Genomic DNA, 5,309 nt, shown 5'->3' with positions numbered 1-5,309 from the left:
TGTGAGGTCTCAGTTCCTGGAGGAAGTGAGCAGAATTAACATTTAAATACTTGTTGAACTTGTAATTTCCATCCCTGGGGTCAGACAGGCAGCTGTTCAATCCCACTGTCAACACACACCAATTGACTCCACTGTGACCAGTTAGGTAACCTGACTCCCAGCTTTGTCACATGTAAACGGCAGTAATAAACATGCCTGTTTTATAGGGTTATAAAAAATTACATGAGGTATTGGGTGAAAAAAAAATGTTTAGCACGGGATCTGGTATACAGGACGTACTCTCTATATTTTGATGTGTTTGTTTATTATTAGCACGTGCTGAAGTCATAGTTATGCAACTTTGGAACTGGGGGAAGCCTTATAGGTCATTCAGGCCAAACGGATTACTTGATGGATGGGGAAGGTGAAGCAAGGAGAAGCGGCTTGCCCAATATCACACAGTTTACCATTCTATCAAATCTGGAGCCCAGGTATGTAGACTGTCTGGTCCGTTGACCTTGCCCTTTGCTCCACATCACACATGCGCAATAGAAACTGGGGACAGGAAAGTCAGTTCAAGATTCTCATTTCCATTGGTGTGCTGTGTGATTCCTGGCTTGTCCTTTCTTCTCTCCAGATCTTAGTTTCTTCGTCCATAAAATGGGCACATCACCATACTTCTTTAAAAAAAATTTTTTTTAAAGGTTTGTCTATTTTTGAGAGAGAGAGAGAGAGAGACACACACACACACACACACACACACACACACACACACGGAGTGCGAGTGGGGGAGGGGCAGCGAGAGAGAGGGAGGCCCAGAATCCGAAACAGGTTCCAGGCTCTGAGCTGTCAGCACAGAGCCTGATGTGGGACTTGAACCCACAAACCACAGGATCCTGACCTGAGCCAAAGTCAGAGGCTTAACCGATTGAGCCAACCCAGGCGCCCCCCGCTCCCTTTTTTTGATGTTTAATTATTTTTGAGAGAGAGAGACAGAGGAACAGCACCATATTTCTAAAGGCCTTTCTAGGGTTCAGTGTTTTGTGTTTTAAACAAGTAATTTGAGCTAACGTGGAAGGAATTGGTATGTTGGAATTGTTTTCCTCAAGCAGGCATTTCCGTTCTTTTGCTCCCGATGATGAAAAAAAAAGGTGCTTTTGTTTCATGTTACATTTTAAAAGGAAATCCATCGTTCATTTCTAATCTTGTTTGTTTGCAGCTGTGTTGAGTTAAATAGCACACTAGGCTTAAGGCAAGCCGGCCGGCTTCCTGGGAAAGCAGTAGGAAGGTTGCTACTTTGTTTTCCTTATCTCCCTTGGGGTACTGATAACACAGCCTGCCTCCCGCCCTGTCCCTGTCATCAGCTTAGGGATTTGCAGAGACCACGCTGTTTCTCCAGCTCCAGGGACCCCCACCACCAACTTAGAGATAATTACTCATCCCGACTGTTCCCCAGTGGGTGGGAGGGCTGATTCCGCTTGCCTGCCTCATTCCTCCACAAAAGAGAAGCAATATTCTGAAAAGATGTGTCAGTTAACGCTCCTGCCTCCCAACTTCTTTGGCTGCAGTGAAAGGGGGAAGTTTTTCCTTTTCTCGTGTTCATTTTGCAAGGTTTTCTTTGTTGTCACTGTAAATGGATACGTAGCCTGTCGAGACATGTGTCTTCCTTCCAGAAGGTACTTGCTGAGCACCCACTCTCTGCCCAGTGCCCTGTTGAGACTCTGTGCCCTGCCTCAAGGAGTGCAGAAACCGGAAATGGTGGGAAAATGAGCAACTCTCGGGCTTAAGGTAGTATTTTAATTAATATAAATTGAGTGCTAAGAGAATATGGTGTAGGGAGATATGAACTCTGCCTGGAACTCGGGAAAGGCTTCCTGGAAGTGGGAGAATTCATGACGGAAAGAAAGGTAGAAGACAAATGAGCAGAAAGGACGGTTTGGGCAACGAATTTCTTGACCAGATTTCATAACCTCTATTAGTTGAATGTCAACTCTGTAGCATGCCCTATGCTAATTAGATTTTGCAGGATTTACTTGAGAGAGGGAAAAGACTAATCTAGTGGTCAAAGACAGCATCCTTCCTGGATGAGGGCTGTTGCTCATTTTCAGTAGAGACATGGAAGCAGTCCTCCCTAAGGTTTCCAGGGGCTCAGAGGAAGAGTAAAGAATGTGGGAGGCGTATCCTGCCTTTCCGAGTGCTGTCAGGGGATCTCGACCTCAACACCACTGACATTTTTGCCCACCTAACTAATTCTTTGTTATGGCAGACTGTCCTTCGAGTTATAGAATGTTTCGCAGCATCTCTGGCTTACACCCACTAGATGCCAGTGGCAATCTCTCCACGGTTAAGACAACTGGAAATCTCTGCAGCTGTTGCCCAACGTCTCCTGGTAGGCAAAGTCACCCTGGCGGAGAACCACGGCGAGACGCAGTTTGATATGTTGGAGAGATCGTAAAAATCAGGAGCAAGAGAATTGAGTCTCTTCTATGTGGTTCGGACGTCAGTTTCCCCATTTGAAAAAGAAAGGAATTGTACTGTATTCATTCATCCACCTGTGCATGTGTTCCTTCAACTCAATCGGCAAGTCGTAAGCGCTGCTGTGTGCCAGGCATCCTTGTGGGTGTTACAGATAGAACGGTGAGTGGGAAAAACAAGATCCGTGCCCTCATGTTGCTTACACTTAAGTCATAGGAGGCAAGCAATAAGCACACAAGCATAAAAAATATAATAGAATCAGCAGCATGACCAGTACTAGGAAGAAAATAAAATAGAGAGATCTTCTACAAAGTGTCTGAAAGTAGGGAGGTGTTCTCTGCGGAATTATTCTCAGGTGGCATTTGAGCCGAGACCTGAGTGGCATTTGAGCGGAGCCATCCATGTGAAGCCCAGGGGAAAGAAGGCTCTAGGCAGAGAGGACAGGAAGCACAAAAGCTGTGAGGTGGCTATGAGCTAGGCCGGTCCAGAGGGTGGTGAAGAGTAGGGAGAATGCCAGGAGGGGTCTGAAGGGTAGACGAGGGTCAGTTCCTATAGCGCTGTGTAGACCAGCTAAAGGAGTCTGCACTATACTCTACTTGCTACAGAATACTATTGGGGTCGGGGTGGGGGGAGGGTTGTAGCAGGAGAATGATACAACCTGATTTATTTTCATAAAGCTCATTCCGGCTACTTTGGAGATAACGGATCTTAAGGGGATACGAATGGAAGCAGGAGACCAAGGGATGAGGTGGTTTCAGTAGGTCAGGAGAGAGGTGGGGATGGTTTAGCCTAGAGATATGGTAATGGAGATACAGAGAAGAGGGCAGAGTTTGGGGATATCTCCTGGAGGCAGAGCCAACCGGATTTGCTGGTGGATTGAATGTGAGGGCTAAGAGGGAATGGGTTGCAAGGAGAATGCCTGGGCTTTTGGCCAGAAGAACTGGGGCAGGGGTGGGGGGGATCATTTTGCCATTTACTTATGGGAGGAAAATCGATTTGAAAGCGAAAAGCAATAGTTCGGGATGAGTCTAAAATAATTTCCAACCAGAAAATTCAATTCTATGATGGAATTTAGTACTGCCCTTCTTTTATTTTCTCCAGAGACCTCAGTCTACCTCTGAGTAGACACACATATATCACAGATGCACACATACAAAGCTATAGCAAAGGCAAATGAGTGAGACAATGGCATAGCAGGAAACCGGGGTGGTTTCCAAACTATCTCATGCATGCAGAGATAGTCTCATGCCTGACAGGCAACATGGGTCTTTGGAAAATCATGTCGGAGGAGATCTTGTCAATGGGAGGTTTTGCCATCAAGAAGCCTAATGAGGCTTAAAGATGATAATTCATTAGCCGTCTTCGACATGCCCCACTCTGCTGCCTGGTAATTATTGAGTAGCTACGGACCAGCTCAGAAATATAGTGACAGGACCGTTTGCTCCATCCATCAAATCCCAAAGCTGTAATCATCTAATGAAGGCTACAAGAAGCAAACAGTGGAAAATAATAGTAATACATTTGCTTCCCCCTGAGCCTTTTAGCCAGGTTTCCAGAGTCTATGGTGAATAGATTTACTGGAAAATTTGGTTCTCTCTAGGGTGCAAGGCTACGGTTGTCTAACAGCTACAGGACAAATGGTACTACTTGGACATGAGGTGGAAAAGCAGGTAGATATTTTCTTTTAGCCTAGGAGAAAGTAATCCTTCGGCTTGGACCCTAGTAGGAAAGTAAGAAATTGAGAGCAGGCATGGATCTTCCATGAGGCTTGGGGTTTTCAGGACTCTAAAATAAGAATGGGCTTCTCTCTACAGCTGGCATAAGGAAGACATCGCCAGAAGCCTTAGATCCATTCCATCCAGCACTGAAATGGAGAGACCACAGGGAATGGTCACAAGTGAAAACCGCAAAACTCTCAGCACATACGGCTTTATCCACCCCCCACACCAAGAGTCTTGAACAAGCTTGAGCATGGCTTCTGTTAGCTGGAGGCCATATCCCTGGGATAACAACTCCAGTCCTCTTTAAATGGCCACCTGAGAAAGCTCAAAGCTGCCAAAAGAATTTACTATTTGTTCTAGCCAATACCTGACTCTAAGCCCCTGACATCACTTTTCTTAGAAGATTTACGTTAGAAAACTTGCAATTGTGAATCCTTTCTTGTTCCTTGAGACTTATCTTCTGCAATCCAGAAATATCTGTCCCGAGGACCTGGGAGCCATCCCTTGGAATACAATCAGCAAGAAGATAGAGCCAGGGCCTCCCCACCTCTGTGGGCGGGCGGGACTAACTTTGACAAAAGCCACAGAGGCCTCAGCACACGGGCCACCGGCCCTTACTGTCCTTTGGTACTTCTCCTTCGGCACACCCCAGCATTTAAAAAAGCCTCCTGTTTCTTGTTCGGTGGGGTTGAGCTCAGTTTACACACTGAAGTCTCTCCCCTACCACAGTCAGCTCCAATAAAGTCCGTCTTGCCGTTTTTAACAAGGGTCCTGTGTGAAGTTTTTCTTTTACTCAAGCTCAGGTTCCGGGACTTGAAAGACACAGGAGCAAGTCTGGGCTCACACTCTTCTACTGACATCGCTATAGACAAAGGACCCCTTTGCCTGAAGCTTTAGCTTTGTAAGTGCAAAATGAGGATACTAAAATATATTTCACGTTTCTAAGTGGTTGCGATCATAGAACTGCATAATGCTTTAGAAATGCTCCAGTGCTAGAAAATATGAGAGGTTTTTATAGTGGATACATTTTAGATCAGGGCAATCTTTGAAAAGAAGGTACTGCTGACTCACAACTAGCCAATGACAGGGAACATCCTGTGCCGGGCCCCTAATTTATTTTCTTCTCTCTTTTTC

The 5,309-nt window shown here is 45.7% G+C and overlaps 1 long non-coding RNA gene across 1 annotated transcript; it reads left to right on the top strand.

Moving 5' to 3' along the window:
• Nucleotides 1-327: 327 nt before the first annotated feature.
• LOC125175188 (uncharacterized) lies at nucleotides 328-4,938 on the top strand. Its single transcript, XR_007155685.1, has 4 exons — nucleotides 328-470; nucleotides 1,653-1,767; nucleotides 2,246-2,616; nucleotides 4,269-4,938. It is a non-coding gene; the product is annotated as an uncharacterized LOC125175188 (long non-coding RNA).
• Nucleotides 4,939-5,309: the final 371 nt, after the last annotated feature.

Source organism: Prionailurus viverrinus, chromosome C2, assembly GCF_022837055.1.
Source record: "Prionailurus viverrinus isolate Anna chromosome C2, UM_Priviv_1.0, whole genome shotgun sequence".
Classification (NCBI taxonomy): domain Eukaryota; kingdom Metazoa; phylum Chordata; class Mammalia; order Carnivora; family Felidae; genus Prionailurus; species Prionailurus viverrinus.
This window is presented reverse-complemented; position numbering and strand designations above follow the sequence as displayed.